General features: G+C 50.5%; 5 non-coding genes across 5 annotated transcripts; 2 read left to right on the top strand and 3 right to left on the bottom strand.

Annotated features, from left to right (window-relative positions):
* Positions 1-1,564: 1,564 nt before the first annotated feature.
* On the bottom strand, positions 1,565-1,637 carry TRNAF-GAA. The gene has a single exon. It is a non-coding gene; the product is annotated as a tRNA-Phe (tRNA).
* A 1,102-nt stretch (positions 1,638-2,739) lies between these two features.
* TRNAR-CCU lies at positions 2,740-2,812 on the top strand. Its single transcript has one exon. It is a non-coding gene; the product is annotated as a tRNA-Arg (tRNA).
* A 12,828-nt stretch (positions 2,813-15,640) lies between these two features.
* On the top strand, positions 15,641-15,712 carry TRNAG-UCC. The gene has a single exon. It is a non-coding gene; the product is annotated as a tRNA-Gly (tRNA).
* Positions 15,713-22,089: 6,377 nt separating this feature from the next.
* On the bottom strand, positions 22,090-22,161 carry TRNAC-GCA. The gene has a single exon. It is a non-coding gene; the product is annotated as a tRNA-Cys (tRNA).
* Positions 22,162-26,784: 4,623 nt separating this feature from the next.
* TRNAK-UUU lies at positions 26,785-26,857 on the bottom strand. Its single transcript has one exon. It is a non-coding gene; the product is annotated as a tRNA-Lys (tRNA).
* Between the last annotated feature and the right edge of the window lie 136 nt (positions 26,858-26,993).

Below are 26,993 nucleotides of genomic sequence, written 5' to 3'. Positions count from 1 at the left end.
CCCAGGCCTGCCTCTTGCCTTCAGCCCAGGCAGCCAGAGGTGCCGGGGAGCTCCCTGGCAGGCCACCACCTCAGCCAGGAAATAAGGAAAAGGGGATGAATGAAGAAGTCAGGAAATAACAAGGAAATGAAGAGGTTTGTCGAATGGGTTTCTGCCCGATTTATCATCTTCTCAGCTACCGCTCAAAGTTAAAGACCTAAAGTCGACCTATCGGCATAAGTACAGATGGTTAGATAGGAATTAAAAGGAGCTGCTGTCACAAGTGTTAGGTGCCTGCAAGCAGCATGCAGACTGTTGAAAAACACCGCAGTTAGAGGCTCAGATGAAACGTTTGCCCTAAATCAGAATCGACAATAGGAGGACCAGCAGAACGCCACTCTAGGTAAACGGCCGAGTACTGGAGGCTATTAGAGGCAAAAAGTCATTCCTCAAAATTTGGAAATCAGATCCTAGTGAGGATAATAGGAAGGTGCACAAACTCTGGCCTGTTAATTGTCAAAGTCTAACAAGTCAGGCCAAGAAAGAATCTGAGAAGCAACGTGCTAAAGATACAAAAGCTAAGCATAAATCCGGTCAATGCGAGTCCTGGTCTGTCCCCGCAGAAAGGTGAACCCCCTCTGTGGCTGGAGTGAGCTCCTCTAAGCCGACCTGCGCCAGGTAGTGCTCATTGTGAAAATGTTTCCTCTGACGGTTGGGAAAACAGGACCAGCGGTGCTCAGGCTGGCTGACACAATTAACCCCCCCCAACAACAACAACAACGAACACCATGCAGTCCAGAGGAAGGGAGCCTTTGATCTTCCCTCTCATGCCTTAACTGGGGACCATACACACTAATATAGCAGTAACCAGTGCCACAGAGCACAAAGCCCACCAGTAATGCCCTCCCTGGTCGGAGCTCCACCACCTTCTGTACTCGCACCACGAATGTGACTCCAGCCCCATCATTCTTCCCTGGCCAGGAGGCCCTTCCTCCAATCACCCTCTGCCTATTGAGCTACCCTAGAGTTATTAATGGGCATTTCCTGAACACTCACCATGGCTAAGTCCAGCTGCTCCAAGGCACTGAACATCAAGCACCTCCTCCTGGGCCCCCAAATCCCTTCCATCTTCCACACGGCCACTTTTACAGATGCCCCTTCCCTGGTACTGCCCTTGCTCAGCTGCACAGAGGAGTTTTCATCCCCTATTCCTGCCTGTCACTGCCCAGCAGCCCTCTGGCACCATTCCTGAGGGTCACCCTGCCTTGCTCTCTTCCTGCCATGTTGGGAAAGACAGCTCCCATCTCTCCTTGTTAAAAGTCAGGTGGGCCAACTAGGGGCAGAAGCCCATTCTATGTTTTCCTACAGCAGAGACTCACCTTCAGGGCCACCCAGAGGGGAGGCAAGTGGGGCAATTTGCCTCAGGCCCTGCAGGGGCCCCGTGAGAATACAGTATTGCCACATTTTTTAATGGAAGGGGCCCCCAAAATTGCTTTACCCCAGGGAAACCCTGCTCATCTTGGGTGCAGGCACCACTGGGCTTCTAGAAAACAAGCTGCCCCTGCACAAAGAGGATGAAAGCACCTGCCAAAGCCTGGGATTGAACCAGGGACCTTTAGATCTTCAGTCTAATGCTCTCCCAACTGAGCTACTTTAGCAGCTGTATGCTAGTATTTTGGCCTGGTGCTTCTCTGTCTGGGATGTTTTTGCAGCAGTTGCACACAAAAAGGGCGTCATTGGGAGTGGCCCATGAAGACAAGACTCGCTTTTGCCTGCCTTGCTCAGCTTGACTTGCTGCTTCACCCCGTTCCTGCCCTAGTGCCCGGGTTGACCTGGTGGTGGAAGGGGACTGGGGCCAGTGGCGCGGGAGGAAGTTGAGCTGGACCCTGGGGGTGAGAGTCTGGCCACCACCTCCCGCCCCGTTGTCCTGGCTTCCCCACTGGGCGTCAGTTCGGGAGGAAGTGGGGCTTCTGCCTCCTCCCGATTTTCACACCGCAGAGGAGCGTGAACAGGAAAACGAACGGCTGCTCCACACCCCACCGGAGGAACCCGATGCCTTAGCTGCTCCCCTGCTCCCAGCTATGCTACTGAGTGGAAGTGTCCTGTGCCCATAACACAGAGGTGGATCAATCAAAACCCTCTTCTGCCAGCACCAGGCCTCCTGCTTCTTACACTGGGCCTGCAAGCGAGGGGGCAGCTGGCACGGTGCCAAGAGTCTAACCTGTGAGGCAGGAGGTGGCTGACACCCGCAGCCTGCTGGGAGCTCCCAGAAGTTATTAAGGACAGAGACTCCTCAATGCCCTTAGTAACAAGGGTTTGGGGGTCACCGAGGCCAGTAAGGGGGTCACTATGTCAGCCCTATAACCCTGGGTGTCAGGTCACTGTGTAGCTTTGATCTAGAGCTCGGATCCCAACAACCGACCAGCAGCCCACAGCCTCCCCCTGTGTCTGCCCCACCTGGTTCCTCCTTACAGGCCGACCTTACCCCCCTTCCAGCCCCGGATTCACCCCTAATCATCCTACTGCCACTCAGAGCCACAGCCGTGGAGGTGCTGAAGGAGGAGGGTGACTCTAGGTGGGGTTCTTCTCTAACGATGGCTGGCAGAAAGGTGGTGCTCTGCTCTGTCAGCGACCTGCCCAGGTGCCTCGCTGCCAGGGGATGCAGACGTTTCTGTAAGGCCATTTAATGGGGTATTTGGCTTCTGAATGAATGTGAGGAATGTGCAATCCTGAGAGGGAATTTCCACCTCTCTCTTCAGGGCCCCAGTGGCCTAATGGATAAGGCATTGGCTTCCTAAGCCAGAGATTGTGGGTTCAAGTCCCATCTGGGGTAGAAAAACTCCTTCCTTCCTGTATATTGCAACAAAGCCCTGGTGTTATTTTCCCCAAGGAAGCTGGGAGACGTTTGAACCCAAAGTACTGGATCTTGGGAGCAATCCCCCAGAAACAGCATCTTCCACTTGACAAATCCTTTCTAGACCCATCAGTAGCAAACACTTAATACTAGTGTTTGTCTGAGAATAGAAGGAAGGGGAGTGTTTACTCCGACACCTCAGTGAGTGACACAGACAGAAAGAGCAAGGCTGTCCTGAAAGAGAATGGATCTGTCTGGAGACAAAGCACAACCTGAGAATGAGCAACAGTGTGAAAAGAAGAACTTCAAATGTGTGTTAAGTGTTAGATAGGTTGGTCTGACAAATTTCAAGAAAATACCAATGCTCGTAGACTGATGCGGACACTGGCTGCTACTGATCTTTTACTGAGAATTCATTGAGAAATATTTTCCTTAACTATGTTATGGAATATAAGATGGGCTATGAAGGCATCATTCCTCCTGCTTTCGCCCTTCGAGACAACACGGCTACATGGCATGCGGCCAGTGCTCACCTTCCAGTCAACTGCTAGAGAAGACAACACAGATAGGGATGGCAGCAGGGCAGACTGGAGCTCCACGGAGACGGTGGGACCAGCTCTCATCAATGGGGAGGTGGCCACCCCAGCATGCACAAGGCTGAGCCAGTAAGTGCGGCGTGTGCTCCACGGTGCCCCTACTCCCTGCATGTGGTGGTGGAGGGCAGTTACTGAGTTCGGTTGGTTTGGGAAATTTAGGGCTTGGCTACACTTGCAGAGGTAGAGCGCTGGGAGTTAAACCACAGCAGGGAAACCGCTGCCGTGTGTTCACACTGACAGCTGCAAGCGCACTGGAGTGGCCACATTAGCAGCTCTGGCAATGCCACAGAGAGCAGTGCACTGTGGTAACTATCCCAGTGTGCAAGTGGCTGCAATGTGCTTTTCAAATGGGGGGCCGGGGTGGAGTGTGACAGGAAGTGTGTTGTGTGTACGTGGGGGGAGTGACAGTGTGTTTGGGGGGGGGCTGAGAGTGTGTCAGCATGCTGTCTTGTGTGTTCAGACAGCAGCAGACCCCCACCTCCCCTCATACACACTCACAACAGCAGCACTCCACACTAATGGTTGCTTTGTCCCAGAGCAGATAAGCAGCCGGCTGTCAGAAACGGAGCTTCGAAAGGGGATATCCGCATGCCTGCAGCCGATTTCAAAACAATGACCAGAGTGGGCACTTGACTTCAGGGGATTATAGGACATTTCCTGAGGCCAAACACAGTGCAGTGGTGCAACACGTCATCCACACTGATGCCCGGGTATTTCAGCAGGGCTCAGCGAGCTTTATACTTCTCATGGAGGTGGATTACCAGGAGCGCTCCACCTACAGAGCCCAGGTGCTCCATGTGCCTTGCGTGTGGACACCTCAGGAGTTAGGGCACCTGGGCTGCTTTAATGGGCTCTAACTTGCAAGTGTAGCCAAGCCCCTAGACTATGTCACTTGTGTGACTTACTTGTGCTATTGTAATAAATACAATAGACGTGCAATGGTCAGAAATTGCACCAGCAGAGAAGTATATTAAAGGGAAACCCTAAGGAAATTAAGAGTTTAAATTATCCTCCACATGTCCCGCATCCCACTAAAATGAATCCAACCCACAGGGCACGTGGGCAGAAGTATCGGTGTCAGGATGCTACATTGTAAGCACAGTAAATGAAGCTGCAAAATAAATGATGTTTAAATGACCTCACTCTATTTTTTACAATCCGGTGTTAAGAGGTAATAGATACAGATGGGCACCAGGCAGGGTCGTTTGGAGGACGAAGCCTTTATGGTTCCATCCCCCACCACTGTCAAGTTTTAGCCAATTAGGACAAGTCAGCAAATAAGAACAACCTCAGGTATCAGTAACTGCTACAGGTAGCAAAGTCCTACAGGGAGCAGTTTCTGGCACTACACCTGCGCAGCTCTGCTCCCCGGCTCTTCTCAGGCTCCTGCTCTCTCCTTAGCTCCGCCCCACTCTGGCCCAGGCAGTTCCAGCTCCCACGGAGGATGGGACCCCCTGGCCTGGTGACTCCCTCATTACACTGCCTGGCCTGTCAGTCCAGCTAACTTGGAGCTTTGGCCTCTCCCCGTTGCCCCTGGGGACTGTCAGTCTCAGGGTCCTGATTTCCCATTGACTCTTCCCCCTTCTATTGCTGCTGGGAACTAGCCAACCAAAACCCCCACTAAGTTTTAGTAAGGGGTCAACAGTCCCTTACTTGATCCGGCCCCGTGAGGGTCACTGATGCACAGAGACAGCAGCATGAGCTGGTCCCATGGTGTAATGTTCCATGGGCATCCTACTAGATTGCCAGCTGCTTTTCAACTGCAGTGTGAGACTGTTTCTGTGTGGGGAGAGACAGTGAGTGTGTTGAGGTAGGTAGGAGCGATCATTATTATCCCTCCTTGAAAGAGGAAGAAGCTAAGGCTGAGAAAGGAGAATTGACTTGTCTTAGGTCACACGGCCAGTCAGTGGCAGAGTTGGGAATAGGACCCAAGAGCCCTGATTTTCAAACTAACCATCACATCTTGAATTTCAGACATTGAATGATCTGAATAAAGTGCTCTCAGATGAGCTCCAGACCAACAACAGTTCACAGTAATTATTCAGCAAGTATTTGAGGAGAACTGCAATGTTAGAGAGAATCATGAACTGCTCAGAGACCATTAATGCAGAAAGCAGCAAAATTTGTCAAACATATGACTGGTTCTGACTTATTTCCTTGGTCTTAAAAGAGAACAACAAGGACCTGAGTCTCCTCCCTGTCAATAACCCCCTGCTCAGCCAATCAGGGTAGAGACTGAGGACGAGAAGCTGAGGGTTCTCACCAGAGAGCCCAAAGGATGGCCCAGGTCACCAGTGGGGATCACTGCCCGAGCACTATTTCAGCCCCACATTTTTGGGTGGACCTCCCACAGTGGGAGCTCCAGACCACTCCGTCACAACACACACACACACACACACACACACACACCCCTCGCTCCTGGAGTTGGGAGGGGAACAGGTGAAAAGACAAAAGAAGCAAGAGACAAAGAGAAAGGAGGAAGGGATGGATGGAGGAAAAGGGGAAACAAAAAGGACAAAACCTAATGTCCCCAGTGATTCTAAGGGACAAAATCCCAGGTGCAAAATAAAATTCTGCCTCCTTAAGCTCGTGTTTTCCATGCCTAGAATTCAATAGTCACCACATGGATCAGACTGAACAGGTTTCAAACCTCGAGGAGACTCTTACCTTCTAAACAGGGAGGGCTGTTTTCTAGTAAAATCAGGAAAAGGGAAGGAGAAAACTCGAAAGAGGTTCCTCCTGACGCTCACGTACGTGAACCCGAATACTCTCTCAGCCCTGGTCTACACTAAGGTCGGGGGTCGAACTACGGTACGCGAATTCAGCTACGTGAATAACGTAGCTGAATTCGAACTACCCTAGTTCAACTCACTTACCCGTCCAGACGCCGCGGAAGCGAACTCCGCGGCTCCAAGGTCGACTCCGGCAACTCCTCCTGCCGCGGTGGAGTACCGGAGTTCAAACTAGCGCTTCCGGGGTTCGAACTATCGCGTCTAGATCAGACGCGATAGTTCGAACTCCGAGCAGTCGAACTTGCCGCGTCGACCCAGCAGGTAAGTGTAAACGTGCCCTCAGTCCTCAAAGAGAGACCTGGAGAAGGAGACTTGCTGAAGCAAAGCCACAGGGGTCTCTGAGGTTTCCCTGGCCCTTCGCCCCTGTCCTGCCTGCCTGATGTCAGCATCTCTCTGTGAGGTCACCACCTCCCCACCACCTTTGACCAATAGTCTGAGGTCCTGCAAAAAGCCTTTGTGATGTCACTGCCACACCCCTCCCTTGCTGTGCTAATGTCCTGCCCCTGCCCAGGCACTTTGGAGGTTTGAGCTACTCCCTGTGGATCACCCCACTCAAGGAGCGTTCGTTCTAGGAAGCAAGCCGGCTAGACAGGAAAACATCAGACGCTGCTCCCAATGCTACACTCAGTTTTTCAGAAATTAGTCGACTGTATGGCCAGAAGAGACCATTAGAGCATCTAATCTGACCCCCTGCATATCACAGGCCTCCTGTATGACACCAGAGCTACTTTTGGGGCAAACCCATTCCAGAAAGGCATCTAGTCTCCATTATATGACATCAGGAGATGGCAAATCCACCACTTTCCTTGGTAGCTTGTTCCTGTGGTGAATCATCCTCGCTGTTGAATATTTGTGTCTTATTTCTAATATGAATTTGTCTCTTTTCACCTTCCAGCTACTGGGTCTTGTTATGCCTTTCTATGCTCAATTAAAAGCCCTTTAATACCCAATCTTTTGTCTCCATTAAGGCCCTTCAACACTTCAATGAAGTCACCTTTCAATCTTCTTTTGATAAGCTAAAGAGGTTGAGCTTGTTCAATAGCTCACTAGAAGGCATTTTTCTCCAGCCCTCAGAACACTTCGTGGCTCTTTGGTCATCAGATTCCTGAACTGCAGCTGGATGTGGTTCTTGTTCTTCTGCACAACATAGCTCCTGGAGAAGAGGATCTGCAAATGTACATTCCTATGATACCTTTGTTTAACTGATGAAAACATAAACTAGACACTTAGAGGATTGGAACTGATTTCAGCTGATGGACAGCTTCGCTAGGTTTTTATGCATTTGGACAGCGAAATGTTGAGTGTTTACATTGATATCAAGCACTCCTGTATAGAGGAGCCCTGAACATAATGGAGAATGGAAATGAAAATGTTTAACTTTTTAAAAAAAGAAAGAGGGTTATAAAGGAACACGGGGGTTTGAACTGAGGACTACTTAAACTGCAGTCAAGCACTCTAACACTGAACAATAACCCCATGATGCTAAGAGTATGGAACCGTGATGTCCAGGACTTTGAAGGACAAACCCTGCTTCATCGAGGTCCTTTGCCATTCCCAGACCACAGGTGGTTTTAAAAATGGGGTTTGATTAAACTTCTTAAATGTGGCAAACACCACAGCTTGCACACCCACCGATATAGCTTCTCCCAGTGACATAGCTGCCATCTCTTGGGAAGTGGATTAACTACACCCCCAGGAAAACTCTCTCCCATCAGCATAGAGCAGTGGTTCTCAAACTGTGAGTCAGGTCCCCAAAGTGGGTCATAACCCTGTTTTAATGGGGTCGCCAGGGCTGGCATTAGACTTGTTGGTGCCTGGGGCTGAAACCAAAAGTCTGAGCCCCACCAGCCAGGGCTGAATCCCTCAAGCTCTGGTTTTACCCTCTCCTAACTGGGGCAGGGCTCAGGCTTTGTCTCCTCTGCCTGTGCTCAGTGTAGAGGGGCTTGGTGTGTCTTTCTAGGGTCAGGTAGTAAGTTTTTTGGGGGTTTTTTTTGGCAAAAGGGGTTGTAGTGAAAGGAAGTTTGAGAAACCCTGGCGCAGAGCCCTGAGTATGTCTAGACTTGGCTCCTGTGGAAAATCAGACACTGGAAGTACAGCCATGGAGACACCACACACCAGCCTTGATTAACTGGCAAGAATAAAACCTCCACAGACAAGTGCCTTTTGTTTTCTATCCCATCTCCCTAAGCCCTCAGCCACCACCACTTAACAAAGGGGCTTTGCTACACGATGGTTCTGGTCTCACTGAAGGGTCATTTCCAATTGTTTGCTCAAACCAGCATTAGGGAAAATGGTGCCCTGGGCAAAGCTTGTACTTTGGCACTTCCCATTGCCCTGGGCGATCCCCACTCCCTTTACCGCTAGCTCCTGTGCTCCCAAACCTTGTACCTCCTTCACCCCTAACTCCTGCCCCTCCTGTGCCCCCTTTGCCCTTAACTCCCTGTGCCACCAGCCATTGCCCTCTCCTGCAGCCCCTTCACATGGCTCCAGTGCTGGGGCCCTGCACTTGTTCTCCCTTTCCTGGGTTTTGGCATCACTAGCCGCTGATTAGTGAGTAGGGTTCAGTGGTTCCCAAAATGTGGGGCAAGACTCCTAGGGGGACACAGAGGAACATTCATGGAGTCAATGAAATCAATTGAGCTTCTTCAGTCTCTCGCTGCAGACATTTCCCTTGTTTTTAAAGGCAAAAATCCTGATCTTTCCAACGGGAGCTGCTGCTTCAATGTTCAGTTTGGGGAGGGATCTGGCTGCACTCAGAGATCTGCCCGCGGGTTACAATCTGCGACCCGAAGGGCCGAACGCAAACAGCGTTTAGATGGGACCGTTAGTGCCGCCCCCGTGTGGCCAAAGATTAGAACTGACCAGCAGAGTTTACAGCTGGAGCCTGGGACGCTCCTGAACAAACTGGGCCCGAAGCCTCTCGCGTGGGATCCTCGCTGTGCAGCAGGAGGCGGAGGGAAGCTGATTGTCAGGGCTCAGGGCAGCTCCCTGCCAGGCTGAGCCGGTGTCTGTGCTAAGCTTGGCATCAATCAGGTGATTCTGGGCAGTTCGGGGTCCCCGGGCTCCCACAGGAGGGTGAAGCAGGTCACCCCTGGAGCAGGTTAAAGCTGCAGGGTGACAGTGGGGTTGCTGCCCCTGTGAACAGCTGCTGTAGCACCGCCTGGGCAGGACAGGGAGAGCCAGTTATAATCCCCCCAGCCTGTATCGGGGGATGGGAGCACTCACACCCTGGGGACCCTGAGCTGGGGCGGAGGGAGGCCCCCGTGCCCCAGGGTTGCTGTAAGGGCGAACAGGGGCACCCACCCACCCACCAGAGATCTACGGGGGGGGGGAGAGTGGCACCCACACATCCAGGATCTTGTGGGGGGGGACAAGGGCATCCACATTGCGGGATCCTCTGCAGAGGGACGGACACTCACACATCCAGGATTCTGTATGGGGGGCAGAGGTACCCGGACACCTGGGCGGGGGAAGGGGGCACTGAAACATCCGGGATCTTACCTGGGAGGACAGCGGCACCTGCAGCTCGACATGAGATGGGGGCGGGGGGAGCAGGAGCATTTCCCAGTTCCAGGCTGTCCCCGTCTGGCCCAGGCACAGAGCTCACAAGCAGAGTTTAAAGCTCCAGCTGCCAAGCAATAAAAGCAGCTGGGCTCCATGGCTGGTGCCTGTGATCCCAGCGCCTGGGGAGGCTGAGGCCAGTGTATCGCTTAAGCTCAGGAGTTCTGGGCTGCAGGGGGGCTGTGCCGATCGGGTGTCCGCACTAAGCTTGGCATCAATATGGTGATCCCGGGGAAGCTTGGGGTCCCCAGGTTGCCTAAGGAGAGGTGAACCGGCCCAGGTTGGAAACAGAGCAGGTCAAAACTCCTGTGCTGATCAGTAGTGGGATTGTGCCTGTGAATAACCCCTGCAGTGTAGCCTGGGTGAGACACGGTCTCTTTTATACAGACACCCCGCAGAGCCTGCAGGGGATGGGAGCACCCACACGCTGGGGATGCTGACTGGGGTGAGGGACGCACCCAAGCAACACGGATCTTGAGAAGGGGAACAGAGACACCCACAGATCCTGGATGGGGGCAGGCAGGGGAAACCACACACGGGAGGTAGTTCATGGGGTGGGGGACAGAGACACCCACCAGAGATCCTGGATGGGAGCACCCACATGATGGGGATCTTGAACTGGGAGCAGGAAAGCACCATGTACCAGAGGTTCTGAAGGGGAACAGGGACACCCACACACCACGTGTCTTGCAGCAAGAGCTGCGGTCTTCATTTACACAGGGCAGTGATGGGGACTTAACCACGCCCCTCGCGGAGCTTGTTCCACTAGATGATTAGCCTCATTGCCAGGGCGGCTTCAGGAAGTGCGGGGCCCAATTCGAACAGTTTTGATGGGGCCCCGGCAGGGATGACTAAAACAAAAAAACACTTAAAAAAAACCCTTTCATGTCTTCCATGTATTATTTACTTTCCATGACTATATAAATAATAACAAAATTATCTATTACATACATTGCATCATATATTAATTAGCTGATTTGCACTTTCATATCAGGAAAATAATTTGTTTTGATAGTTGTACAACTGATTTTCTTCACTATTTTATTAAAATTTATAAAATATTTCCTTCTTAATATAAAATTGCCCCCATCCTTCCCACCCCTCCAGCGCCACCCACCCCTGTGTAAACAAACCCTCCTACCCAGCTCCGCCCCATTGAAACAAGGTTCAGGGGCGGGGGGAGGAAGAAACAGCACACATGGGGTGACCAGATCACAGCAGTAAAATAGGACCTGCCCCCTCCCTGCTCAGCCCCACCATCACATCCTTCTTCACCCCCTAGCCCCCCCGCTGGCTTGCTGTATCCTCCTAGTCAGTCCCCACCACTCGCCTCCTTTCACCTTCTCCTCCCCTGCCAGAAACCCCCATGCCCGCCCCTAGAACTCCTGCTGGCTCACTGCTCGACTCTTTGCCCACTCACCCCTCATCCTTCCTCCAAGTATAACGCTCATTCAAAGACCCAGGGTCACTATATTACTGCACATTGCAGTCCATCAATGCAGTTGTAGATAAATCTCTGCATTATGCATTTTTGTATAACTTTATATGACTTTGTATTGAACCTTGGTAATATGTTATAGCAGGCCCTAAAGGTAGTGTAATTAAGGTAAAAGAAAATGTCTTTTGCTTGGAGTAGAATAAGATCTTCCCCCCACTTTGTAATCAGTTGCCCTGTTGAATGGATGAGGTGGGACTGAGGAAGGTGTGGAAGGCAGCACCTCCAGACACCTGCAACCCTTGGAGAGGGGCTGGGAGCCAGACGGAGGAGAGCTTTGCCCAGGCTGAGTGGGACGGAGTTTGGGTGCTGGGTGCAGGCTCTGGGCTGGGGCACAGGTGGGGTGCAGGAAGGGTGGAGGGTGCTGGCTGTGGGTGGGAGTGCAGTGGGCTGGGTGCTGGCTCTGGGATAGATTTTGGGGGCCGGAGAGGGGGTGGTGGATGCTGGGAGGGACTGCCATCACATGTGGCTTGCTTTCTCCTCTGCTGCCCTCACCATAGCCTTGGTGGGGAATGGGGCTGCCCTTGCCCAGTGTTTGCAGGAGTGGTGGCTGGGGAAACCCAGTCAAACTCTGGTTTTACTCTTTCGTTGATGGGTCACTTTAACCCATTACACACCCTTTCCCGCCTCTCTCACCCCCTTTTCTACTGGGCTTGCTTGATCTTTCGGTGGAGCCAGATGAAAACCACAAACCCCAGTGAGAGCAACAGGCTGGAAGACTAGACTGAACCCACCACCCAGCCTAGTCCATCCCAGAGCCCAGGACTGAGGGCAAATGTCCCCCCACCCCCAGGCCACCTGTTTCCACTCCTGGCCTCTCCCAGCACTACCAGCGATTCTGTATGGCTGCATCAGGCGGGATTTCAACCGACTCTCCTGCTAAATTCACCCCTGTTTGCACCAAGAGCACCTTCCTTCCCTGCCTAGAGCTGCTGGATGGCTAGAAAGCTGAGCTGGGCATTTGATTGGTCTGGAATATTATCATGCCCCCTCAAAAAACCTTAATATCCACACAGCTTTGGGGGGAGATAGCCCCCCCCCAAGATGGTCTAATTTATTGATGTAGGGCAAACGAAGGAGCCATAGTTTTATGGAAATCTTCAGCCCCTACAGCGGTCTTGCAGCAGGGAAAGCAGAGTTGATGGGAAGGGAACTGGTCTGGATAGAAGCCCCAGTCCTCTTCCTGTGCAAAATAATTTGGAGAGGGGAATCAGATCACCCGTGCCTCAGTTTCCCTCTTGCCGGAGGGGCGCGGGGAGAGAAGTCTCAGCCTGCCCTGTTGCAGACCTTTCGCATTCTCCCTCTTGATGTATTTGGTTTCCTCCTCACACCTCCCTCTCTCTCACCTGGAGTTCACAGCACTAAGTACCGGCTCGGGGCTTTTTTCCTGGGTTACAGGATCCCGGCTTTAGTTTTGAACCAGACACAGGCAGGCACCAACTCACCCTCAAACAGCAACACCACGAAAACCACAACACCAGCCCAATATTACAACCCTCCGGGGAATCACAGGGTCAAACACTCACGGCTGGAAGCCCCAGCAGCTGCTCAGGTGAGTGAGGTGCACGGCAGAGATTCCTGTCTCCCACCGGGCCGGAAGCTCCTCGGCGTCTCCTCCAGGTGAGTGCTGGGGGTGGGGAGGGGGAAGGCTGCAAAGCACATGTGCCTCCTCCCCTCCCCCTCCCCCCCTCCTGACCTGCAACACCCAGGCGGCTGCCTCTGCCTCAGCCCTCAGCCGGCCAGGGTCTCTCGTTGCCTAGCAACAACAGCTGCTGCTTCCGGGAGACGCTGCCGGCGCGGGGCCCTCTCAGGCGCGGGCCCACCTGGGAATCGGGCAAATCGGCCTAAAGCCGGCCCTGTGCTCAACACTACGAGTTTATATCGAATTGAGCAGCGTTAAATCGCATTAACTCTGCACCCGTCCACAGCGAAGCCCTTTATATCAATATAAAGGGCTCTTAATACCGTATCTGTACTCCTCCCGACGAGGAGTAGCGCTGAAATCGGCATTGCCATGTCGGATTAGGGTTAGTGTGGCCGCAATTCGATGGTATTGGCCTCCGGGCGCTATCCCACAGTGCACCATTGTGACCGCTCTGGACAGCAATCTGAACTGGGATGCACTGGCCAGGTTGACAGGAAAAGCCCCATGAACTTTTGAATTTAATTTCCTGTTTGCCCAGCATGGCGCCGATCAGCACAGGTGACCATGCAGTCCCAGAATCCAAAAAGAGCTCCAGCATGGACCGCACGGGAGATACTGAAGCTGGTCTCTGTATGGGGAGATTAATCTATTCTATCAGAACTCTGTTCCAAAAGACAAAATGCCAAAGCATTTGAAAAAATCTCCAAGGCCATGATAGACAGAGGCCACAGCAGGGACTCAACACAGTGCTGAAACTTAAGGAGCTGAGACAAGCGTACCAGAAAGCCAAAGAATGAAATGGACGCTCACGGAGGGAGGGGCGACTGATGACTGTAGCTATCCCACAGTTCCCGTGACTCTCCGAAAACCATTTGAATTCTTGGCTGAGTTCCCAAAGCCTGAAGGGTCAAAAACATTGTTGCGGGTGGTTCAGGGTATATGTCGTTTCCCCCCCTCCCCCGTCCTGTGAAAGCAAAGGGGAAAAAATCATTTCTCGCCTTTTTTCAATGTCACCGTATGTCTACTGGATGCTGCTGTCAGACGCGGTGCTGCAGCGCTACACAGCAGCATCCCCTTCCCTTCCCTTCCCTTCCAGACAGCAGACGGTACAGTAGGACTGGTATCAGTCATCGTCATCCCGTGAGTGCTCCTGGCTGGCCTCGGTGAGGTCGCCCAGGGCGCCTGGCAAAATGGGAATGACTCCCAGGTCATTCTCTTCTTTAAGCTTTGTCTAATGGAGAGTCAGTCCTGCCTGCAATATCATAGCAGCTGGAGGCTGCCCTCCCCACCCTCCTTTGAGCTCTACTTGCAGAGGCAATAAAGTCAGTGTTGTTTCAAATTCCTGCATTCTTTATTACTCTGTCACACAAATGGGGGATAACTGCCACAGTAGCCCAGGAGGGGTGGGTGAGGAGGGAAGCAATGGGTGGGGTTGTTGCAGGGGCACTCCCTAGAATGGCATGCAGCTCATCATTTCTGTGGGGTGTCTGGGGCTCTGACCTGGAGCAGCCATTTGCCTCTCTGGTTCTTTAGTAGGCTTGCCCGATAGTCCAGACAGGACTGACTCTCCCTTTAGACAAAACTTAAGGAAGGGAATGACCTGGGGAGTCATTCCCATTTTTGTCCATGCGCACCCGGCCGACCTCACCGAGGCCAGCCAGGAGCACCCATGACAGCAGCAAATGGTACAGTATAACTGGCAATTGTCATTGTCAAGTTGCAAAGCAGCAGACGGGACAGTATGGCTGGTAACCATCTTTGCTAAAAGAACAGGAATACTTGTGGCACCTTAAAGACTAACAAATTTATTTTAGCATGAGCTTTCGTGAGCTACAGCTCACTTCTTCGGATGCATAGAATGGAACATACAGACAGGAGATATTTATACATACAGAGAACATGAAAAGGTGGAAGTATGCATAACAACAGGAAAAGTCTAATCAATTGAGATGAGCTATCATTAGCAGGAGGACAAACAACTTTTTGAAGTGATAATTAAGATGGCCCATAGAAGGTGTGAGGAGAACTTAACATAGGGAAATAGATTCAATTAGTGTAATGACTCAACCATTCCCAACTTGCAGAAGGCAAGGATGCTGCTGTGTAGCGCTGCAGTACTGGCCTGTCAGCACCATCCAGTAGACATATGGTGATAGTGAAAAAAGGCTGACCGGGCTCCATGGTTGCCATGCTATGGCGTGTGCCTGGGCAATCCAGGGAAAAGGTCACTAAATGATTGTCTGCCGTTGCTTTCACAGAGGGAGGATTGACTGACGACATTTACCCAGCATCACCCACGACACTGTTTTTGCCCCATCAGGCGTTGGGATCTCAATCCAGAATTCCAATGGGCGGGAGAGACTGCGGAACTATGGGATAGCTATGGGATAGCTACCCACAGTGCAACGCCCGAAATTGACGCTAGCCTCAGTACATGGATGCACACCACCGAATTAATGTGCTTAGTGGGGCCGCACTGACTTTATACAATCTGTTTCCAAAACTGGTTTCTGTAAAATTGGAATAATCCTGTAGTGTAGACATACCCTGTGATTAACAACTTTGGTGGCTAATTGAAAGGCTGATGGTTCAAACCCAAGTGAAGATGGAGGTGTTTTTTTTTTAGTGATGAGAATCCAGTACATTTTAACAGGCAGAAAATCTCCTCAATGCTACTCTAGCCTCATTAGGCAAGCATAAGGAGCACTTTTGCCAGATGCATTGGTGGTATAGTGGTGAGCATAGCTGCCTTCCAAGCAGTTGACCTGGGTTCAATTCCCAGCCGATACAGAGATATGATGTTTGCTCCCCTGGGAATTGGTTTAATTTCAGTCACATTGTATCAGTTTACCAAGGGAATGAGAGAATCAATGTCCTGCAGGTCATTCAACACACAATGGAGGAAGAAAGTGGCGGGACTATACAATGAGCTGTTGGAGTTATCCTGGTATTACAATGTTTGGTTTATTTTTTAAAAAAACATCCTTTACTTCCCTCTCCCTTTTAGACTCAGAGCCTTTAAGGTCAGAAGGGACCAGTGTGATCATCTAGTCCAACCTGCTGCACCTTGCAGGCCAAAAGACCCCACCCACCCACTCCTGTAATAGACCCGGGACGGAGGCAGCTCTGTGCTCTGCCCCTACCCCAGGCAGCACATGGAGGCTCTCTGCTCCTCTCCCCCAATGGGTGTGCAGAGATGTGCCAACAGCAGTAAGGTGGCTCCCTGCCCACTCTGCCTCCGTTCCTCCGTGCCCCTCCCAGAAATGGACGGTATGTCCCAGCGTCCCCAGGGCGGGGGGAGTGTCTCCATTCATTGCCCCTACCCCGAGTACCAACTCTGCAGCGGCCATTGGCCAGGAACTGCAGCCAATGGGAGCTCTGGGGGCAGTGCCTGCAGGCAGCGGTGCACAGAGACCCCCTGGCACGGCCCACCTAGGAGCTGCTGCCGGAGGGTTGTGTGTACCGGTCACTTTGGGAGCTGCAGTACCCGGGGTAAGCGCCACCCCTCCTGCACCCCAACCTCCCCAGCGCAGAGCCAGCACCGCACACCCAAATTTCCTGCCAGAGCTTTGCTTCTCTTCCTTTCACCCAGAACTGTCCTTCTCCTGGGCTGCAAGTAGCCATCCCTGGGAAGCCAAGAGGCAGGCACAGGATTCAACCTCCCAGCAGCCAACCGCACCTCCCCAGGCTTTGCAGAACGAATGGTGATGCTCTACTAACCCCACTTAGCCGCACTGAGGCGCTTAGCTTCTGCCCTGCCTTCCTCAGCTCGACTTTCCTCTTTTGCCCCATTGCTGCCTCACTCCCTCCTTTGGCAAGTCACACAGAGGAGGCAGCAGGAAGAGCCGGCCTCCACCGGCCAACCTCCAAGTTCAGAGGAAGCCAAGCCACAAGGCTTCAAAAGGTGACTGGCCCAGATCCTCTAGCTTTCCCCTGCTGATGCCAAGGCTTTTTTCTCAGCTCATTTCACCACCCTCTATCCTGCAGGGGTTGAGTTTATCGCAGGTGTTACCCAAAATTGGGCCAGCTAGTCAGCATAGGGAGAACTAATGACACACCAGAGTTTGGCAGAAAGCAGCACGTTTATTATACTGACAGCTAAGCTCAAAAGAAGAAGCGGGGTGGAGGGAGTGTCACACTCACACTCGCATACTCACACTCCCAGGACTGGCAGGGAACTGGAGATGTCAGGATTCTGCAAAGTAAGTGTCCCACAGCACAGCTATGGACGGTGCGATGAAGGTAACTCTCCCTGAGGCACAATGAAATACAACGCAGAGAACCACTGGCCAGGCGGTCCGGGCAAAGGGCCTTCACTGGAGGTACAAGCTTGTGAGTGCTCTCCTGAGCACAGGGCCCCTCCCCCTTTTAAGGGCCTGCACCTCATGGCCTGCGACTAGAGATGACTTGGCTGCATCTGGTTGGTCACACTCCACCTTGGGCAGTGTCCATGCTCTGGGTGTGTGAGTGCTGCCTAATTAGCGTCCCAGACACCTTGTCTACCTGGAAGTTCTTCTGCTCTTCAACCAGAACATTCATCCCAGGAGCATTCCAGGAGGGAGCAGGAGGGGGAAAACCACTTCACAGGCATTCAGAGAGGGACAGGAGACAAAAGTGGGAGCAGGGGACGTATAAGAGACCTTTTGAACATAGAAATCACTGCTGCTCCTACAACAGTAGGGATAGGACACTAGGAGCTGGGAAAATTAAGCCATCATGTTTCTGAACCAGGGACTTTTTACGTGTCAAGCAAACGTGATAACCACTACACTACAGAAACTCTGTCACAGGGCTCTGCCCCTCCCTTCATAAGAACATAAGAATGGCCATATTGGGTCAGACCAAAGGTCCATCCAACCTCACATCCTATCTGCCAACAGTGGCCAATGGCGGGTGCCCCAGAGGGACTGAACCTAAAAGGCAATGATCAGGTGATCTCTCTCCTGCCATCCATCTCCACCCTGTGACAAACAGAGGCTAGGGACAGCATTCCTTACCCATCCTGGCTAATAGCCATTCATGGACTTAACCTCCATTAATTTATCTGCAAAAAGAACAAGGAGTACTTGTGGCACCTTAGAAACTAACAAATTTATTTGAGCATAAGCTTTCCTGGTCTAAAACCAACTTCATTGGATGCATGCAGTGGAAAATACAGCAGGAAGATAGATATATACATACATATATATATACATATACATACATACACACACACACAGAGAACATGAAAATTGGCTGTTGCCATACACACTATAACGAGAGTGATCAGTTAAGGTGAGCTTTTATCAGCTGGAGAAAAAAAACCTTTTTGTAGGGGCTTTCATGGCCTTTGAGAAAGCAAGACAGAGCCTTGGAAGACCCAGCAGGGTTTGTGGCACAGGAATTGTGCTCAGATTCCACTGAGACTTCAACTCAGGTTGCAGGATTCAAAGTCCTGAGTGCTGGCCCTTACACCATGGGACCAGCAGAGCACCTGTTGATTACTGTCGACTTCCAGCAGGGAGGACTCTGTGGGCAGGGGCGGCTCTAGGCATTTTGCCGCCCCAAGCACAGCAGGCAGGTTGCCTTCGGCGGCTTGCCTGTGGAGGTCCGCCGGGTCGCAGGACCAGCGGACCCTTCGCAGGCACGCCGCCGAAGGCAGCCTGCCTGCCGCCTCGTGGCGACCGGCAGAGCACCCCGCGGCTTGCTGTCCCAAGCACGCACTTGGTGTGCTGGGGCCTGGAGCCGCCCCTGTCTGTGGGGACAATTTTTTCTGGCAGGGAGGACTCAGTGGGAACATGCCTCTCTGGCCAGCCCTGCATTTGCTCAAAAAGTCAGCACCCAGCACTTTGCTGCAGGCCAGAGGCCTTTCTTCCTCCAGACTGTGAGGCCAGTGGACAGGTGAGGCAGTAGCACCTTCAGTCCCAGGCAGTAAACGGCCCTTCTTAGGAAAGGCCATGTCCTGAAAAGGAAAAATGAAAGTCAAGGAGAGTCTTTCTAAAACTCTTTGGGAATGTCACAGGGGAAAGTGTTTTTTAGCCTGACAAGGGACTTGAACCCTGGACCCTCAGCTTAAAAGTCTGATGGTCGACCAACTGAGCTCACCAGACTCAGATTTAAAAAAATTGCAAATTTTGTGCAGAAGAGAAACTAGTCAAGAAAAATGAGGGCAGGAAACAATACAGAAAACCTGCTACTCTCGCTCTCTTAGCAGTTCTAGCCCCCAACCTGCTCCTCCATCTGGTGCCTTGAGGCCGTATTCTTCTTTTTTAATAAATATCAAATCCTGGAGAAAACACAGTTATACAAAGCAAAACGAAATCACAAACAGAAATGTCATTGGAAATACAAATATAAAAAAGGGAAAGGCAATTCCCATCACTTTATCATGCCGGGACCATTCCTGTATCGAGAGCACCCGCGAAGGTCCCTGTGTGCTTACGAGAAACCTGGAGGAACTCATACCACAGCCTGAACATGAAACTCAACTGCTCCCAGGTGCCGCAGTAAAACCCTTTCCCTGCTGTGACCTTGCACTCCATTGTGGGAGCCATTGAAATAATCACAGCAAAGTAGTTCAGGGAAACTGTTATTAATGAAGTGTGAGTGAAAGGTGAGAATCTGATGGTGTCAGTGTCACACTAGAGGGCGCTGAGATGGTTTTAAATTTGTCATCCAAACCCAGCCACCACCTAGCACATGTTTTAACCTCTTCTTCTCTTACCGTTGCTCCTTATCAGGGAAGGGAGAGAGCAAAGGAGCAGAAACAGAGACCCAGTGACCGGAGCAAACATTTCTTTGCTCCTTGCTTGGCTCTGTCAGTTATTCGGGTACAAACTCACCCCCCACCCACCGTCTGGGCTGGGCTCAGTGGGCAGGAAGAGCTCAGCTGTCAGTGGCACTTGGGGAGCTCGGGACATTACTGGGAGCTGCTCGAACGTTTATGTGAAAACCACCTAAACACGGACACAAGGTCTAGGCTGCAGTAACTCATCTTGCATCTGCGGCTGTTGAAGCTACAAGGCAGAGGACTAAGTACAACATTTAAACTGATGTTTGACCTCAGAGAATAAAACAAATGTGTCTGTGAAAAGAGGGGAGTCGAGTTCAATCCCTTGTCACCATCAATGTGCAAACCAGGAACCTGTTGCTTTGCATTCCTGATGTGTCGCCCTCATGTGGCTATTCTCAGAGACTTTAAGGGCAGAAGGGACCATTATGATCATCTAGTCTGACCTCCTGCACAACGCAGGCCACAGAATCTCACCCACCCACTTCTATAACAAACCCCTAACCTATGTCTGAGTAACCTATTCTGTTCAGTCCCTTTAATTAAAAAAATGTGTTTTTTTCATAGAAACTATATTTTCCTTGTAGAGACACAGGGGCAGATTAATCTACAAAGGGAAGGTGATTCCAAGGCAGTTCTGGAGGAGAAGGGAACGTTTTCAGCATCACTAAATTATTTTGTTGTGCCTCACAGAGAGAGAAAGAGAGAGAGAAAATAAACCTATTAATTTGAGCTACCGACACAGTTCACAGCATGAAAAACACAATTTTGTGTTCAATGAGTTGTGTTCATTTACATAATATGAAAAATATGTATTAGGCAATGCATGAAAACCTCACTGCATTGAACTACCCACTTGATCTAGTCAATGTACTACAGAATATTTAAAGAAGTTAAGAAAGATGTGCTTATAAATCAACGTGTTGTGCCATTTACACACGTACAAGACACAGAAGAAACTGAATTATTTGAGCTACTAAAATTTCCATTTTCTCACAGCATTTTAGGTCTCAAGGTTGTTTTAATTTGCTCATTTTTTTGGAACTAGAAATGGGGAAAGAGTACACTGAAGTCAGTGGAATTACCGCAGTGAGGGATTAGTCTCATTATTTGCCACTAACAAAACCTTTGTTAACACAGAGTTAACTTTGACTGTGACTATCTCTTACCTTCCAGAACATCGAGTTCAGTAAAACTCAGACTCTGGAAAAACAGGGAATACAGAGTGAGGGTACATGCCCAGATAACCTTAACTCTGCCCTCTAGAAGAGAATCCTGATAGCATATGAGAACAAGGAAAGGTTTAGGGACAAATTACAGCTACTTCCCAAGAGTTTGTTTCTTCTGTAATTAATTGATCCTGGCCCCATCGATTGATCCTGGCCTGGTGTCTGGCTGTGGAATTTACTGTTTACTATTTTTATCCTGCGTATTTAAAGATGAAACTGCTTTACAAAAGCTCCTTTATTCTAGGTGATACAAACAGGTCACTTCCCAGCTAGTTCAAGGAGATGGAATTTTCCTGACCCACAGGGAACTTAAACTAACATGCTCAAGATCACACATTCCTTAGGAGAAAACAAAGGGGGAAAAAACCAAAACCCACCAAACCGTTGCTGTTTCTACCCAAATGATCAATGAGACCAGAAAGTGAGACTGTGCAATTAACTGTCTGGGACTACACTGACTCTGCAGTTACTTGGATGCAGACACACCCAGCTCTACGGTTGGTAACGTACAGAGACTCTGCTGCTGCTCATGAACTAGCAGCACATGACCTCTGAACAGCTGCCATTCAAATGTATCTGAAAGTTACAAGGAACAACGATCTGTGTTAAAGGAAGGCTGCCATGTATTAGAGCCCCAGTTGATGCCGCAAAGAATCCTGTGGCACTTTGTAGACTAACACGTTTTGCAGCATGAGCTTTCGTGGGTGAATACCCACTTCTTCGGATGCAAGACACAGTTGATGCCGTGTGCACAAAGAGAGGTTTGAATGTGTAACAGGGAGTTTGGTAAATCTTGGCTATTTTAGTTTTGTAACAGGCTCCTGTCCACCCCCAGTAGAGTTTTCAGTCCCAATGGCAACTTACTTACCAAATGTAATACAGACTAGTCCATGCCAACCAAGTGGATGTGGTTCTTCTTCTTCTGCACATTGTAGCCCATAGAGGCCAAGGACCTGCAAATGTGTTTTCATGTGCCTTTGTTTCATTGATGAAAACAAACCTAGACACTTAGAGGATTGGAACTGATTTCAGCTGGGGGCCATGTTTGCTAGGTTTTTATGCATTTGCACAGGAAAACATTGAGTGTGTCCCATTCAAGAATGCTTATTTAGTGGAGCTCCTGAACATACTGGAAATGGAACTATTTTTATTGAGGGAACAGGTTTGGGAGGGGGCACTTGGATTTGAACCAAGGACCACTTGATCTGCAGTCAAACACTCTACCACTGAGCTATACCCCCATGACATTTGAAGAGGCAAGTCAGTGATCTTAAGGATTTTGAAAGATGGGCTCTGCCTCAGAGAGCTCCTTTTCTATTCCCAGACCACAGGGGTTTAAAAATGGGGTTTGATTAAACTTTATATACCCATGTAGACACCACAGCTTGCACACCCACCAGCATAGCTTCCCCCCACTGACATAGCTACCACCTCTCGGGGAGATGGGTTAACTACACGGATGGGACAGCTCTCTCCCCTCCGCTTAGAGCAGCTTCATTATTTATGAATAGGTGGGAAATAACCTCCTGAATGGACAGGCACCAATGTATCAGATATTGCTGTGTCTGCATTCAATATGGGTAACTGGTCATATTGGGCTGGATTAGTAGGAGCATTGCCAGCAGATCGAGAGAAGTGATTATTCCCCTCTAGTCAGCACTGGTGAGGCCACATCTGGAGCATTGTGTCCAGGTTTCACCCCCCCCCCCCACTACAGAAACAAATTGGAGAGAGTCTAGGGGAGGGCAACAAAAATGATTAGGGGGCCGGGGACTTCCCAGGAGTGGCTGAGGGCAGGGCCCCCCCGAGGGGGGAGCAGGGGGCACTTGCCCCAGGCCCTGCAGGGCCCCCAGGAGAATACAGGATTCTATAGTATTGCAACTTTTTTTTCTGGAAGGGTGTGACGATGCTGTTCTGGCGGGACCCAACTGAGAGTGCCAAATCAGGACCAATTTCTTAAACAGGGCAGCCACAGCCCTAGGCTGGGGTTTTTCCACCTCTAAGGTAAACCAAACCAGCCAGACAAAAAGGACTTTGGTCTCACCCCACTGGCTAACCACAAGTCACACAAGCAATTTCCTTAGACACTCCAGTCTCCCAGTATCACCACCAGTGCACTCGTCCTGGGGATAAATGGTTATGAAAACCAACACCCCAATAAAAGGAAAAGGTTCTCTCGATCCCAAAGGACCAAGCCCCAGACCCAGGTAAACATACACATTAGATCTTACCCACAAATCACGCTGTTGCCAATCCTTTAGAATCTAAAATCTAAAGGTTTATTTACAAAGGGAAAAAGGTAGAGATGAGAGGTAGAATTGGTTAAATTGAATCAATTACATACAGTAATGGCAAAGGTTCTTAGTTCAGGCTTGCAGCAGTGCTGGAGTAAACTGCAGGTTCAAATCAAGTCTCTGGAACATCCCCCGCTGGGATGGGTCGTTCAGTCCTTTGTGCAGAGCTTCAGTTTGTAGCAAAGTCCCTCCAGAGGTCAGAAGCAGGATTGAAGACCAGATGGAGATGATGCATCAGCCTTTTATAGACTTTTCCAGGTGTAAGAATCTCTTTGTCCTCACTGTGGAAAATTACAGCAAAATGGAGTCTGCAGTCACATGGACAAGTCTCTGCATACTTTGCTGAGTCACAAGGTGTGTCTGCCTTCTCTCCATGGGTCAATTGTGTAGCTGATGGTCCTTAATGGGCCATCAAGCCAGCTAGGCAGGGCTAACACCAGCTTGTCTGGGATGTTTCCCAGAAGCAGAGCATAATACAAAATACAGCCAATACTTATAACTTCAACTACAAAATGATACACAGACATACAGACAGCATAATCATAACCAGCAACCCAGAACCTGGTCTTAGACACCTTAGATGACCCCCTTTACTTAAGATTTGGTGCCACTACAGGACCTTGGTTGCAACCCATGTTCTATATGGTCCCAATTTATATCAATAACGTCACAAAGGGGCCCCTGAAATTGTTTTGCCCCAGGCCCCTGAATCCTGTGGGCGGCCCCTGCCCAGACCGTGGTGCTGTCCCCGCTCCACCCCTTCCTCGTTCTCCTCCCTCCGAGGCCCCACCTGTGCTCCGCCCTCACTCCCATTTGGCCACTTCCCACCCCTGCTCTTGGCTGAGGCCTGCTGGTCGCTCGCTCCTCTCCTCCCCCTACCCCATGGTCTGCCTGCTGCCCCCACCTCTCTGCCCCCTCCCCCGAGACCTGCCCTGCCCACTGTTCCAACCTCTGCCCCTCCCCTGAGACCCCGTCCACGTTCAGTCGTCTGTTATTCCATGACACATCAGGGATGGAATAAAAAGCTGAGTTTACTCCAGGGTGAGGAAAGAAAGGAGCCATCAACCCCCTGACATTGCTGCTTTATTAACATGTTTTAAACAAACAGCTATTGAATGTCCACCCTATGCCCCTTGTGTCACCAGAGCACATCCATGCTAGCAGTTTTGGGATGGCCACAGACAGCAGTGCACTGTGGGTAGCTATCCCACTGTGCAACTGGCTGCAGAGTGCTTTGGGAAGGGTTTGCAATGCCTCCCGGGCTGGTACAGCATCACATGATGCAGGTTTCTCTATCCCATTGTTCCATGGGCATCCTACTAGATTGCCAGCTGCTTTTCAACTGCCGTGTGCGTGGCAGGATAGAGCCTGTTTGTGTGGGGAGAGACAGTGAGTGTGTTGAGGTAGGTAGGAGCGGATCATTATTATCCCTACGTGAAAGAGGGAGAAGCTAAGGCTGAGAAAGGAGAAGTGACTTGTCTCAGGTCACACAGCCAGCCAGTGGCAGAGTTGGGAGTAGGACCCAAGAGCCCTGATTTTCAAACTAACCATTGGATCTTGCATCCGAAGAAGTGGGTATTCACCCACGAAAGCTCATGCTGCAAAACGTCTGTTAGTCTATAAGGTGCCACAGGATTCTTTGCTGCTTCTACAGAACCAGACTAACACGGATACCCCTCTGATACTTGACATCGGATCTTGAATTTCAGACATTGAATGACCTGAATAAAGTGCTCTCAGATGAGCTCCACACCAACAACAGTGCACAGTAATTATTCAGCAAGTATTTGAGAACTGCAATGTTAGAGAGAATCATGAACTGCTCAGAGACCATTAATGCAGCGAAGCAGCAAAATTTGTCACACATATAACAGGTTCTGACTTATTTCCTTGGTCTTAAAAGAGAACAACAAGGACCTGAGTCTCCTCCCTGTCAATAACCCCCTGCTCAGCCAATCAGGGTAGAGACTGAGGATGGGAGGCTGAGGATTCTCACCAGAGAGCCCAAAGGATGGCCCAGGTCACTGGTGGGGATCACTGCCCGAGCACTATTTCAGCCCCACGTTTTGGGTGGACCTCCCACAGTGGGAGCTGCCGAGCACTCCCCCGCAACACACACACACACACACACACACACACACACACACACCTCCTGGTGTTGGGAGGGGAACAGGTGAAAGGACAAAAGAAGCAAGAGACAAAGAGAAAGGAGGAAGGGATGGATGGAGGAAAAGGTGAAACAAAAAGGACAAATCCTAATGTCCCCAGTGATTCTGAGGGACAAAATCCCAGGTGTGGAATAAAATTCTGCCTCCTTAAGCTCGTGTTTTCCATGCCTAGAATTCAACTGTCACCAGATGGATCAGACTGAACAGGTTTCAAACCTCGAGGAGGCTCTTACCTTCTAAACAGGGACGGCTGTTTTCTAGTAAAATCACTAAAAGGGAAGGAGAAAAGTCGAAAGAGGTTCCTCCTGGTGCTCACGTCCGTGAACCCGAATACTCTCTCAGTCCTCAAAGAGAGACCTGGAGAAGGAGACTTGCTGAAGCAAAGCCACAGGGGTCTCTGAGGTTTCCCTGGCCCCTCGCCCCTGTCCTGCCTGCCTGATGTCAGCATCTCTCTGTGAGGTCACCACCTCCCCACCACCTTTGACCAATAGTCTGAGGTCCTGCAAAAGGCCTTTGTGATGTCACTGCCACACCCCTCCCTTGCTGTGCTAATGTCCTGCCCCTGCCCAGGCACTTTGGAGGTTTGAGCTACTCCCTGTGGATCACCCACTCAAGGAGCGTTCGTTCTAGGCAGCAAGCCGGCTAGACAGGAAAACATCAGACACTGCTCCCAATGCTACACTCAGTTTTTCAGAAATTAGTCAACTTTATGGCCAGAAGAGACCATTGGAGCATCTAATCTGACCCCCTGCATATCACAGGCCTCCTGTATGACACAATAGCTACTTTTGGGGCAAACACATTCCAGAAGGGCGTCTAGTCTTCATTAAATGACATCAGGAGATGGCGAATCCACCACTTTCTCTAGAAGACATTTTTCTCCAGCCCTCAGAACATTTGGTGGCTCTTTGCTATTGAACGAGCTCAACCTGTTTAGCTTATCAAAAGAAGATTGAAAGGTGATTTCACTGAAGTGTTGAAGGGCATTAATGGAGACAAAAGATTGGGTATGAAAGGGCTCTTTAATCGAGCAGAGAAAGGCATAACAAGACCCAATGGCTGGAAGGTGAAAAGAGACAAATTCATATTACAGCTAAGGCACAAATATTCAACAGCCAGGATGATTCACGACAGGAACAAGCTCCCAAGGAATGTGGTGGATTCTAATTCTAATTCCTTATGAATATTCTGTGTGTTTGTGTGTGTAGGGGAGGAACATGCTCTGTGCCCAGAGGACTTTATTCTTCCAGCCTGCATGGACAGAGGGGATGTCAAGGAGTTGCTCCTTCAATCCCCCCCACAGAAAGGCCCTTCTTAGGAAAGGCAAAATCCTAGAGAGAAAGAGTAACACTGAACAAGACTCCAGAGAGACAGATTTTTATAATCCCAGTGAGAAGTCTTTCACCTGACCAGGGACTTGAACCCTGGACTCTCAGATTAAAAGTCTGATGCTCTACCAACTGAGCTAGCCAGGCTCACATGTGAAAATACAAGTTGGTGCAGAGGTGAAGCTAGTAAAGAAAAAGCGAGATGGCCACAATAGGGGAAACCTGCTGCTCTTCTCTCTTCCCAGCCCTGGCCTGGCTGGGTATTAGCGCTGGTTAAAAGATG

This window comes from Mauremys reevesii, unplaced genomic scaffold (assembly GCF_016161935.1).
Source record: "Mauremys reevesii isolate NIE-2019 unplaced genomic scaffold, ASM1616193v1 Contig177, whole genome shotgun sequence".
Taxonomy (NCBI): domain Eukaryota; kingdom Metazoa; phylum Chordata; order Testudines; family Geoemydidae; genus Mauremys; species Mauremys reevesii.
Note: the sequence above shows the minus strand (reverse complement) of the source record. Positions and strands in the feature narration are given on the sequence as shown.